The sequence below is a fragment of the Canis lupus genome, chromosome 11 (genome assembly GCF_011100685.1).
Source record: "Canis lupus familiaris isolate Mischka breed German Shepherd chromosome 11, alternate assembly UU_Cfam_GSD_1.0, whole genome shotgun sequence".
Classification (NCBI taxonomy): Eukaryota; Metazoa; Chordata; class Mammalia; order Carnivora; family Canidae; genus Canis; species Canis lupus.
Window position 1 is genome coordinate 45,161,960 of NC_049232.1, and position 14,080 is coordinate 45,176,039.

General features: G+C 42.0%; 1 long non-coding RNA gene across 26 annotated transcripts in view; it reads left to right on the forward strand.

The window, feature by feature from the left end:
• Positions 1–14,080, forward strand: part of LOC106559484 — a 29,753-nt gene that overhangs the window by 11,312 nt on the left and 4,361 nt on the right. For 6 of the 26 annotated variants that reach the window (XR_005366870.1, XR_005366869.1, XR_005366871.1 and 3 more), the window contains 2 exons: positions 7,029–9,820; positions 10,574–14,078. This is a non-coding gene — a long non-coding RNA (uncharacterized LOC106559484). The other 20 variants (XR_005366877.1, XR_005366880.1, XR_005366875.1 and 17 more) reach the window with 11 other exon arrangements.

Genomic DNA, 14,080 nt, shown 5'->3' on the forward strand with positions numbered 1-14,080 from the left:
CCAAGGATTCTTACCCCAAGACTAGTAGTTCTCAAATCCCCTGGGGAGCTTGAATAAGAATATCAATGTCAAGGCTCCTGCTTCTCCAGAGATTCTGATTTAATTGGTCTGAGGTATGACCTGGGCATTAGTATTTTGTGCATCTGATGTGATTCTAATGTGCATCCAAGGTAGAGAAGCACTGATCCAACCTAGATTCATCATTAATGAGGTAACAAAAGTCCAGAGAAGTGTAGCAGTTCACTCAAGCCCAGACAAATCATTAATGGAAGAAGCAAAACAAAAAATCCAGCAAAGCTAATTCCCAATCCAGTGCTCTTTTGATAACATCAGGCAATGTATCATACACAAAAATGTAATCTTTGACAAAGAACAATGAATGCCACCATAAGTGATGAACTTGCTAATTGTTCATCTCTGCAGAGAAGACTGACCTTTTAGCCTTTGGTCACAAAAGGAGAGCTTAAACTAGGATGCTGAGAAGGCAAGTGTAAGAGGGAATGTGAAGAAATCCCCGCCATGGTACCCACAGCAGATGTTTCAGAAGTTTGGGGATGGTGAGGGACCCAGGGGAAGGTGCCAAGGAGCAGCATGAGGTGCAGTGTGATAAATGGAGCTGTCTTTTTCCCATTACAGGAACATAGCAAGTTTCGAGAGCAAATCAGAAACCTAGAATGATTAATTGTGTAGTCTACAATGAGTCCTGTTGTGTTTGTCTATAAATCCCTTTGCTCTGCAGATCAGACACACCAGGTGCAGAGAAACACCTGGCTCTGATGAACCCTGTGAGTTTCTGGGTAACCCACTCCAAAAAAGGGGAACAGTGGTTTTGTTTACAGGTGAACAGTAGGAAGGAAATCGAAGCTGGTGAGAAAACTGCAATGGTGGAGGAAGAACAAAAGCATCCCTTTAACATCAAGCCAAGAGGCTGTCATATCTCTGGCTTTGCTTCCTCTTTTTCTAGACCTACTTGACATCAACAAGGAACAAAATGCTTTAAAGAAGTCTTAACTTCCTTCTTACTTATTCCCACCCACCAGTTTAGCTAACCTCACAGTCACCTTTACATTCCCCCTAAGGAAGTTCCAGTTAAGCATTAGCAGCAAAGAGCAGAGCAGTTGAACTTATGGGTTCCTGGGCCCAAGGTCCACATTTTGCTATCTGTGCGGCACTGCACAAATTATCTAAAGTCTCTGTGCTTCACCATCACCCCATAGATAAAATAATGTTATTACCCATCTTGGAATTCTTGTGCTAACTAAAGTAGACATGAACGTAAGGTGCCTGAAACAATAAATGGTAGCTACTGCCATTAAACAAGATGGCCGGGAGATTTCTGTTATTTTTCTTTAAAGCGTTACAAGCACTTTAACAATACTGTTTGCATACTAAATGAGTATGTCAAATTACACACAGTTATTGACCCTTCCTTAAAGCTGATGAGGTACACTAATATTTAGCTAATTTTGTTGAACTGTGGAGGCAGCATGGTTTGGTGGAAAGATCTAGATTCAAATGCTAGCTCTATTGTTTACTAATTGCGAGCCTTAAAAAAAGGTGTTTAATCTCTCCATGCCTCATCTGGTCTTTAAAAAGTGAGAAGAAAAATACCTCCTTTGCAGAATGGTTTTGACAGCTAAATGAGATAATGCAAACACATGGTGCATAATAGGTGTCTACAATACAGGATCATTGACAAGACAGCACATATTTACCTGACAACAATAAAATTGCTCTCCATTTTTAATACTCTTTAATTGTTTTCACTAATTCATGACAGCATTCCTCCAAATTAGTTTAAATTTGTTATGTTTTGTCATACTGTGTAATTCTAAGTGAAGCTAAGTGACAAGTGACCATATCAGAATGGTTCTGGGGAGGGTATCCTCTAAAACAGATTAATGTAGATGATGCTCTCTGAGAAATATCCAGAGGGGGAGAAAATCTAAAATCTCTTTTAGTCACACCTCAGGCCTGTAAAGGGAGGATGCTTTTACATTTATCTTCTCTAAGGGTAAATGATTGGGTTTAGATTAATTGAAAACCAGGAAGGATGAAAGATCTAAATGTGAGACAAGATTCCATCAAAATCCTAGAGAAGAACACAGGCAACACCCTTTTTGAACTCGGCCATAGTAACTTCTTGCAAGATACATCCACAAAGGCAAAAGAAACAAAAGCAAAAATGAACTATTGGGACTTCATCAAGATAAGAAGCTTTTGCACAGCAAAGGATACAGTCAACAAAACTCAAAGACAACCTACAGAATGGGAGAAGATATTTGCAAATGACATATCAGATAAAGGGCTAGTTTCCAAGATCTGTAAAGAACTTATTAAACTCAACACCAAAGAAACAAACAATCCAATCATGAAATGGGCAAAAGACATGAACAGAAATCTCACAGAGGAAGACATAGACATGGCCAACATGCATATGAGAAAATGCTCTGCATCACTTGCCATCAGGGAAATACAAATCAAAACTACAATGAGATACCACCTCACACCAGTGAGAATGGGGAAAATTAACAAGGCAGGAAACAACAAATGTTGGAGAGGATGCGGAGAAAAGGGAACCCTCCTACACTGTTGGTGGGAATGTGAACTGGTGCAGCCACTCTGGAAAACTGTGTGGAGGTTCCTCAAACAGTTAAAAATATACCTGCCCTACGACCCAGCAATTGCACTGTTGGGGATTTACCCCAAAGATACAAATGCAATGAAACGCCGGGACACCTGCACCCCGATGTTTCTAGCAGCAATGGCCACGATAGCCAAACTGTGGAAGGAGCCTCGGTGTCCAACGAAAGATGAATGGATAAAGAAGATGTGGTTTATGTATACAATGGAATATTACTCAGCTATTAGAAATGACAAATACCCACCATTTGCTTCAACGTGGATGGAACTGGAGGGTATTATGCTGAGTGAAGTAAGTCAGTTGGAGAAGGACAAACATTATATGTTCTCATTCATTTGGGGAATATAAATAATAGTGAAAGGGAAAATAAGGGAAGGGAGAAGAAATGTGTGGGAAATATCAGAAAGGGAGACAGAACGTAAAGACTGCTAACTCTGGGAAACGAACTAGGGGTGGTAGAAGGGGAGGAGGGCGGGGGGTGGGAGTGAATGGGTGACGGGCACTGGGTGTTATTCTGTATGTTAGTAAATTGAACACCAATAAAAAAAAATTATTCAGAAAAAAGAAATAAGCAAAAAGGAAAAAAAAAAAAAAAGAAAGAAAACCAGGAAGGGAAAAAATGCACAGTTCTATGTAAAACGGAGTATGTCTATGACAAGTGTTTCCAAATATGTTGTAAAGAAAATTGGTACATTAAATATCTCTGGCTTATCTGATTTCCTAAAAAGCCAAGGAAGTTAAATTAGGTTCATTTATATCCCAAAGTGGTCATTTGGATTATGCTACCAATAATGGGACATCAGTAACTCTGAAAGCAAAAGACTTAAAACATATAAAGACATTTTTATGGTCTGCCATGCTTATTTCTAAAATACTCTGAATCTGATACTGCCTTAGGCTGGCTTCCCTGGAAGTAGACACTAAGACAACAATTGATGGGCATGTGCTTTATTAAGGAAGGACTCCCAGAAAAAGAAATGGTAAGGAAGAAGGAAAGCAGGACAGAAAAAGGGAAAGAAAGCAAGCAAGGCTTTTTTGGTGAAAGACAGCCTGGACCTGGTCCTTCAGGAGAACTCTGGAGGGTTGATTATACTCAGAGTGGTCCCAGCTTAGAGAAAGCTGGAGCCTTCCTACAGCTGCACCTGCTGGTCATGGTCAGGGCCATCTGGGAGATGAGACATAACCTCCTCAACACTTCCTGCCCTATGGAGAAACTGGCCAAGAAGGGTCCCAAGTACTGGCTACTGGAGGTAAAAGCACAAGGACACTGAAGGAAAGGTACATCACAGTAAGAAAAGGCAACTTTTCATGGAGCAGGGAAAGGATGAGAGAAAAAATAAAGTCAGAAACAGTTCGTTTTCCTCCCAATTATTCCAAAGTAATTTTTTTCTTTCATTATACCCTAGTTTTCCTATTATGAGTGTTATGAATACAAAACATAGAAACAGTTGGGATATACATTATCTCATATAAATAGTGTTGCCTCAACCCAACCTAGATTAGATAAAGTAAGCAAGAAGCAAGCTAGTGTGTTCATACAAAGAAACTTCATATTTTGCACATGGTTAATTCAAAGTGTGCACATTGGTAGCTTAACATGAGGGAATTGCTATTACTTAGTTGTGATTATGAGACACAAAAGTTTACAAGTATAATAATGATTCCTTATATTAATCTCCTATCTGTGCACTTTTAAGAACCATACAGTTTTTAGCAAACCTTTTCTCCAATGTTATTTTGTTTTGATAATATTTATTAAAATGTTAATTTTGTGCCTATTGTAACTATAAGTAATCAGATAGGGCTTGTATTTTGTATGCCTTGTTAATTTAGCTTTTCTTTTTAATTTTATTTTTCTAAGTTTAATTTTGTATTCATTTTTATTTCATTTAATGATAATGCCGGCCCACAACAGATTGGAAATTTTAACAAACTTGGTCCAGCACCACCACTAGTTTGAGAATCACTGCTGTACCCCCGGCTGCTTCCCTGACGCCTGGGGGAGTGAGTCAAGCCTCAGAGGCTGAAGCAGCGCCTGGAGGAAAGGGGGAGGAAGAGGCAGGCCCACGTTAATAATAATGATACCATAGTAAAAAGAGCTCTGTCTGAAACACGGTAACACAGGATTCAAGGTAGGACATGAAGTCAGCTTCATAAATTATGAAACCTAAGTCAAGATTGCATTTGTTCTGTGATGATTTGAACAAGTGCTTCCTCAAGACTGAAACTAGAGCAAAAATGAAGACGTAGGGGTGCCATCTTGTGGAAAGATCAACCAACACCAGGTCCAGTGGTGCCCTCATTCTCCCCACCCCCAAAAGCAAGCCTTGCTTTTCTGTCTCCCCCTCTCCCCCGCCCGCCCCTCAGTGCCTCCAAGTATTTTTCAGAACTCCAATACTCTTTTCTTTCAAAACCAGGGCTCCAGAGTAAGAAAAACATCCCTGCCTGCACCATTTTCCTTCCCAGCTGAGCTGCATGTGGTGAGATGGGCTTTAAGTCGGCCTCTTTAATCACGGGACATAAAGATTCCACCTGTTCATGGCTGGAGGGAGCCCCTCTGCGGAGCAAAGCCCCTTTGTCCCCCCCAACACACACACACCCAGCTGTTTTTCTCCATCTTCTACCTGTCACAGAAAGCTGATGAAGCAGACAGAAACCTGAGGGCTAGCCCAGGATTAGCTTCACTGTGTGCAACAAATAGATGGTGTGTGGGGAGGGCTTTTAAGTCAAGTGCCGCCACAAACAGTACTATTTTGAGGAAATGATGGTTGTAAGGGATTTAGGAAGTAATCTGTCATTTGTTTTCAAGCAACACTGCACAAAGCAGGCTGGACTTAAGAATGGGAAACCCATTTCCAACCATTCCCGGAGACTTAACATATAATAACCATTCATTTCCAGAAATACATTCTTATGTTGAACATATATATCTCAACTTCTGCTTTTTGCATTCAGTGGACATGAAGAAAAATACATAAACACAATCTCCTTTTCAGATGTGAATGATCACTTCATTTGCTTTCCCTTATTTTCGGATTTTTCTAAATTTTTTAGTCATGATTTACAGAGTACTCTTCTAAGACATTGGGGTTGTAAATGACAGAAATATAACTTCAGTACCCCAAGAATAGAGAAAAGGAGTAGGTTGACTTACACAACTTGAATTCTAGGAGGTTTCAGGCATTGCTGGATCCAGGGGCTTAAACAATGTCATTGAGTATGTCTTTCTCTCTGCCTCTCAGCTATCCTTCCTTTTATGTGTGGCTTGATTCTCAAGATACACTATCTCCACATGGCAGGGGTAATGACAATCAGCAGTGGAGAACTCACATCTCCACCCCTCACATCTCGACATCAAAAAGCACAAAATAGTCTTCCACCATCACTCAAACAGAGCAGTCTCAGGGAAAACTACTCTGACCCCGTTTGTGGTATACATCAGCCCCCAGCACCACCAAAGATTGTCACAACAGAACCACACAGGGTGGAGGAGAGGTGGTTCAGGAAGGAAGACACCTGTATTTTGGGATAAAACACTGAGCACTCTCTCCTCTGTGCCTGGATGAATCTGAGTGTGAGAGAATCATCTCCTGTCCCTGTATGCTTGGCCCCAGTCTCTACATCGAGGGACCACAGTTGGTTTTTGATGGTCATGTCAGAGCAAGGTTATATTGGCACCCAGGGTGACCCATGGATCTCCAATCCGAGCAGCAAAACGGTAAACAGAAGTCAAAAAGATCTTGTATGAATTCTTCAGGAAAAACGGAGATTCAAAGAGCCAAAGTATCACAATCTGGTGCCTCTTGGAGCTGGTGGCACAGGCTATAATCCAAAGGAAAGCAGAGTCGCTGACTGTTTTAATCACACACTCCATGATTTACCTCACAGATAGCAGAGATGAAAAACAGGAAGCTTTCACATTTTATGAAGAAAACATTGAGTAATACAATAACAATGATAAAAAGACCCCAGAATAAATTTTCCTCCAGCTCTAGATCTGCTCATCTTACTGAATACCTTCGGTAATTTAGGCTTTTTAGTTTAAAAAAAAAAAAAAGATAAGAAGGGGCACCTGGGTGGCTCAGTTGGCTAAGTGTCTGCCTTTAGTTCGGGTCATGGTCCTGGGGTCCTGGGATGGAGCCCCGAATCAGGCTACCTGCTCAGCAAGGAGCCTGCTTCTCCCTCTCTCACTCCCAGTGCTTGTACTCTCTCTCTTTGTGTCAAATAAATAAATAAAATCTTTTTTTGAAAAGATAAGAAAAGGAAAAAAAAGAAACCTCTGTGAGCAAAATTCTTTATCAGGATGTCAAAGGGGAGAATTTATTTTCTGTCGTCCTTGTATTATAAATAAGGCCCAAAGCTTTTTTTTTTTTTTTTTTTTAAGCTCCTTGCATTCTGAAGAAGGTGTTCAGCTCTTGGGATCACCTGTCCCTCCAGAGCTTCCTGTGAAGCACTGGGACAGACAGATCAACCACCACCCACAACCACCATCCCAACCTCAGTACAGGGCTGCAAGGAAAGGCAAGCAAATCTCATGATAGTGCATCCCCAAAAGACATCGAGTGCCCTCAGAGAGGTCTCTGGTGACAGCAGAGTCTAGGGTGAAGCTGAAAACCTCCTCAAAGAAACCCTTAAAACCCCACAAAAATCACAAAGATGACAGCAGAGGCCACCAGCATGAAAAGGAACTTGATGGAACCACCTGAGCCAAGGTCCCATGGCACCAGGATCCCTTTCACTGGTCTGTCAGTAGTCACTTGAAGGGATTTCTAGCTCTCTGTCCCTCTTTCCTGTCCCCAGGAGAAGAGGCAGCACCACAGGGCCAAGCTAGGCCCTCCCACTCCTTTCCAAGCAGCCAGACCACAGTGCTGACCTGTACTGGGAGCAGGAGGAAACTAGCTTGAAACTGACATCCATGAACAGGGCCAGAAGCTGTGGCACAAGAGCCAGAAGAGTCAGAGTGATGGAAATGGGTGTGGTGCCTGCAGCCATTTCTCTTCCAACTCATAGCAGCAGGCCTGGACTGAAGCCCAAGTGAAGGTGCCAGGCTTTGACTTGAGCCTGGGCACAGCAAAGAAATTTCAGAAGCAATCCTCATGGAGCGACCTGCACTTTGGCATCTTTTTTGGCTAGTGGCACTCTTCACGTACAGGGGCAGTATAGAAGATAGGTCCCGGCCCAGCCTGCCAGGGTTTCATCCTGGCTGGCTGTGTGTTTGTGGGCAAGATGCCTTACCTCTCTGAGCCTCAAGTTCCTCATCATAAAAAGAAGACTCTATTAGTATCTAACTCAAAGGATTTTTGTGAGAATTAGTAGTTCAAAATGTTTGGAACCATGCCCAGCCCAAAATAGTTGGAGTGGTACCAACTATTATCATTATTATTATCTGTTACCCAGAGTAATTTCATAACCAAAAAAATATGATAATATCTAGGATAGGTTTAGTTAATGATGAACTATCATTTCTTACACAGACTGAACTATCATTTTCCTATATACTATTAAATACATAGTTTGACCTGACCTATCACCAGCTAAATTAGTAATAACTTTAGTTCAAGTTCGAAAGAGTTTTTGAAATATTTCAGATTCTACAGGATAGAAAATAATGCAGTATTTGTATAATCTGGTGTCTTATAAAAAAAAAAGAAATGTCTATTACTTTAAAGTTTAAGAAAGTGAACAGAACTGAATCAAAAGCACCACTTTTCCCTATTTCACCATTCTCCATACAACAACCAGAACAATCTTCTACAACAGAAGTTAGATTTTATCATCACCCTGCGTGAAAGCCCTCAAGGGGCTTCTTCCCATCACACAGTATGACCTGCAAGACTTTACCATATCTTGCCCCAGACCCCAATCCGGACTTCTCACCTTCCCCTTCTGCCTCCCAACCATGCTGACTTTATTTCTCAAACCTGTCCAGGTCTTTCCCTCCTCTGACTATTAAGCCTGCTATTCCGTTTACCTGAACACTTTTCTCTGCAGCCTACCCCTGCACTGCATTTAGGACTCTACTCAAATGCCACCTCCTTAGGAGACCTCCAGGATCACTCTTTCTAAAACAGTTCCCCTATTTCCCCCATCACTGCACTCCCTCATCTGACTTTATAGCATTTACCAAGAATGCAATTTATTTTATTTTTGCCCCACTGAAATATAAACTCTTGTGGAGTAGAACTGGGTGTGTCTTATCCACTGCTAAATCTCCAGTGTCCAGAAAAATACCTGGCACATAGAAGGGAACACAGAAACCTTTACTGAGTGAAGGAAGGAAGAACTGACGAGGAACTCACTTTCTCCCAAGACAGAATGTTCATTCCATCCCTCAACCGAAAACTCCCTGCCTCATTTTTCATGCATTGGATCCTGCTGCCCCTAGTTTTGCAGCAAAATGTAACATACACACCCTCATTTAACATGATAACTATTTGTTAAATAAATGCATGGATGGATGGATGGATGGATGGATGGATGGATGGATAGATGGATGGATGGATAGGTTTTGATCTAAATCTACGATATATCAGAGTCTTTACACCACTTAGTCTGCTTTAAGTAAATAAGTACCCAAAAAACAACTACAATTCTTTCCATCCTTTTACTCCTCATCTGTCATTGCTTATGTCACTATTTTTTAATAAAAAGACATAAGCTTCAGGTAATCACTGAATGGCTTGAGGCCTCCCATGAATGCCAGGCTTCAGGAAAACATACCTGAGTATTTTCCAGGTTTAGAAAACTGTTACCATGATACCCTTCCCCCACAAGACTGTAGTCTATTTTTCTTTAACCAAATGAGCGTTCTAATTCATCCCGCACCTTCTGCATAGTATCCAGGCACTGTCCTCACATCAACCCCCTTGTTCTCACCATATACGAGCTTCTACCCTCCCCTCACTAGCACTCTCCCATGTGTCCCGCACAGCCCCACCCTTGGGTCCTGTCTCTGCCTCACCTGTCATTTTTTGTCACACTGCATCAGAAGTGACAAGTCCTCATCTCCTCCCCCAGGTTGCACCCACCTCAGAGGCTGCATCAGCAATGTTGCAAGTGATCAGAACCCTTGTCCCAATGCCATCCATCAAAAGCTCATTGGCACATCCCTGCTCTGTGGAATGATTTGCACTCGTTTTGGTTTTACAAGAAAACTAACCATATAGAGTATTCGAGGTGAGTTGAAAGAAGAAAAATGGTTGCAGATTCAGTCCTAAAGTCTAATCAGGAAAGGAAAGGAACTCCTGCCAGAGAAGTTTGACATTGCCCAGTGACATTCTAGATGGAAGACACTGCTCAAGGTTGACATTCTTTACCCAAGTAAGATAGTAAATAGTAGCTCAGAACTCAGAGCTGTCCTTGAACCATGCTTCCTGCACCGTTCTCTCAGCACATCCAAACTTATCCCTGTAATGTACACTCCCACAGGTACACACAGTCACCCATAGGTGCACACACATGTACCCATGAGTACACACCCACACACAGGTATACACTCATGTACCCATGAGTACACACATACACACCCATAAGTAAACACATAACCACAATATATATGCACATGCCCTCCATACACACTCACCCACAGGTACACATACATATACCCATAAGTATGCGCACACACACACACGTGTACACACACACAGGTATACACACACATCCATAAGTACACACACACACACACACAGGCATACAAACAAACGCATGTATCTTGCTCCCTTTCTAGCCCTCTAACCCTTAGCATAATATCTGGGCCATCATAAGAACAGCTGACATTTATCATCTATGAGACCCTGCACTGAGCATTTTATAAACAGGACCCCACTTAACCCTTCCGACCACACTACGAGTACAATTATTATCCCTGCTTTACAGAAGAGGATGCTTTCCCGTGTTTCTCTCTCTCACTTATTTCTCTTGTTTACCTAGCAAACTATACAAAAGAAGCTGTTATTGACCACATTGTTTGGACAAGGAGGCTGAGAAGCAAAGAAATTGAACAGCTAAATAAGCAAGGCCACTCATCTGGTGTAAGTGTTGCAGGATAGATTCAAAACCAGGACTCTCGCTCTGCCACCCATGCTTTCTCTTTCAAAATAAGCTGCCTGCTTCCCAAAAGTAGCCTGTCCTACAACATGCAAAACCATACAATGTAATGATCAAAGATACGTTTTAATGAAGAAGTAGATGTACACAGATGGCTGGGATGAGTTAGTTGCTAAAATTGAGTATTAATTTAACTGTGACTTTCTGCAAGCCACTGAGAACAAAAATCATCAGCCCTGGCTTGGCCTGAGCCAGCTCCCAACAGTTACCCGGAAAGCCAACTCTCTGCATTAGGCAAATTCAGTTTTTAGATACCTAAGAATAAATGTACAATGCCCTGTGTCCTGATATAGCAAGAAGGATGTATTTGCCTTAAGCACATGTATCTGTGTAAAGTTGCCAGAACTAACATACACATAGAATATAGGGATGATTTGCAAAAATTGGCCTTCATCACAGGATGCCTCCCTCCTGCAGTGCGTGCCAAGGGTGCTAGAAAGGAGACAGAAAGTGGTCACAGCAGAAGGACACCAAGGGAAAAGGATGGACATTTGCTGATTCTTACCCACTCACCAGCTCTGTGCAACAAGCACTACCAGTCACCATTTAACAGTGGACACAGCCAAAGACAAGTAAAAACTAGAGGGGTACAAATGGAGCCGAGATCTGTTCCCCCCACTTCAAGAGTGAAAAGATGGGCCTTCGGTCCCAGTTCCACTCCTTGCTAGTTGTGTGACCTGGGACAAGTCACAAAAGCTCTCATGACACCTGAGTCATCCGTCATCCATCATCTGACAAAAGGACTCACTGGGTTGGTGGGAGAGTAAAATGAAATAATGGGTAGGAAACCTCTTTGAAAAGGGATAAGGCACTTCATATATTTTAGCCTCACTGTTCCTTATTCATTTTTCACAGTTTAGCTCAAAATCATTACTTTAGGGAAGCCCTCCCCCACAAACCTTCTTGAAAAGGCTGGATTCCCATAGTATACCTTCTCCTTTGTATGCCTTATGGGAGTCACAACTTTACATTTGTGCGTTCATTGGATGGTCTCCCTGCCTCTCCATTCAGTAGCTCCGCAAAGGTAAAAATAAAAGCCACCTGGTTTTGCTCAACGTTATTAGAACTCCAGGGCTTAGCACCCCGCCCAGCACTTGGCAGACATGAAATAAATATTTATGGATTAAATGCATCAATATATAAGTATTAAAAGTATGTATTAATATAATCATAAAGTATCCAATTACAATTTTTAAAACTTAGAATTGCACAAAGAAAAACTAGCATCCTATTTATTACCTAGAATCCACACTTCTAGTCATCCTAACCATCTAGAACTTAAAGGCAAGAAAAAGAAAAAAAATTTTACCATGTGGAAAATGACTGTCATAAAGTCCACATATTTAACTCCTGAAAAGAAGTGGATCCACCCTCAAGCCATCATTCTGACAACTGGGTGTAAAGTAAGGCAGGGGATGACAGCAGCTGGGACACCTGACAGCTGGCGAAGTGACAGCCAACAGCGACAGGAGGAGGCAGAGTGTGAAAGTGCAGGCTGGCTTTCCAGCACAGCAGTCTAAGGTACTTCATGTGAAGGCCGCCTGCCCACACACCGCCGGCAGCCCCCCAGAGACACCCTGCCACCACAGAGTGCCATGGCTGATGTTCAAGGAAGGCCACGGAGTTTGAATAAAGGGAAATAATGTCTGTGACACTCAGGGTATAAACAAAGGGATATAGAGATCCCAGCAATGTCTGTGTCTCCTGTGGTGCAAATGAAAACTATTTCAGCTGTAAATAAACTTCCCTAAAATGGAAAATATCTGTGTCATCCCATGGCTGCTTTGCACAACTGAGGTATTGGTGAGTATGCGCCTTTCACAAGGCATAGGTTAGGACCAATAATTTGTGTTTACACCCCCTCTCTCAAGAGCCTTGACACCACCAACTGAGGTCTTCTAAGTGATCCCCCAAAACACACCTCAGAGCATCACAATATTTTCTTGTATGAATGACCTAAGTAAGATATAATTCAGTCCCCATCTCTCCTTAACAGCTGCAGAAACCAAGTGCCAACTTACAAGGCAGCAAGGGGTGGGGAGAAGCAAAGGCAGAGGACACAGGAGAGGGGCTCAGTGATAAAGATGAAACTATGATTATTTGCAGATTTACATAGAGACAAAGTCCTAATTGGTACAAGGCAAGAAAATCTCCATAAGGGGTGCCTGGGTGGCTCCATTGGTTAAGTGTCTGCCTTCAGCTCGGGTCATGATCCCAGGGTCCTGGGATTGAGCCCCCATTGGGCTCCCTGCTCAGTGGGGGAGCCTGCTTATCCCTCTCCCTCTGCCACTCCCCCCTGCTTATGCCTGCCTTCTCTCAAAAATTTTTTAAAAAGAAAGTCTCCCTAAAAGCTGAAGCGGAAGAGAAGTTTGCTTTCGTGGTCAGAATTCACACATCCACTCACGTATTCAGTTTACCAGTTGTCTAACCTTCAGCAACTCACGTAACTCCTCTGTGTTCGGTTTCTGGGTCTATTTATATGGGCAAATGGCAGTGTTCATCTCTTAGGGTTTTGAGGAGGATTCAATAGTTCATCTATGCAAAGAATGGTGGCTGGCAATCAGAAGAGATACTACTGTGCAATCTACTGTCACAAGGATCACCATTGTTGTTACTGAGCACCTGTTCTGTGCCGTGCACCAACCCATGCACAGTAGCTGGAGCCGGGAAGAAGACAACAAACAAAAACAATAATTGCAGCTGTAGATAAGGGAGAAAATAAAATAAACAAGTTGCTATGGTACAGGAAATGGTGGTGAGAGGGTCGTCTTAGCTAGAATGCTGGGGAAAATTCTCTCAATGAATTAATATTTTAGATGAGAAGCCAATTGTTCTAACACTAGGAGGAAACTTATTTCAGGGCTAAGAAACAGTAAGTGGAAGACTTCAGGAGCAGAGAGAAAGGAACAGGGCATGTTTTAAGAACATGTGTCTGGGGCTGAGGAAGCCAAAGGGAGAATGAGAACGCCAGGCTAAAGCTAAAGACTCCATCCCAATACTGACGTACCCCAATTAAGTCACATGCCCCTAGGAACTGAGGGGATGACAAGTGGGGCTCCCAATCTCCTTCTCCCATCTCTCCATTTTACATATCTGTGAATGTGACAGCAATATCCATAATACAGGACCGAACTCAGGAGTAATTATTATACTATTAACCTTCTATTTAAGTATCTTAAATAATATACTCCTAAAGGTAAACAGATATTTACAACCATTTTGTGAATATCATATTTCATTCTAATGAGAAGGGGTTAGGAAAAAAACATTTATCTAGCACCTTCTATGCATCAAACACTGGTAATAGATACATTAAAGCATCTCATTCTC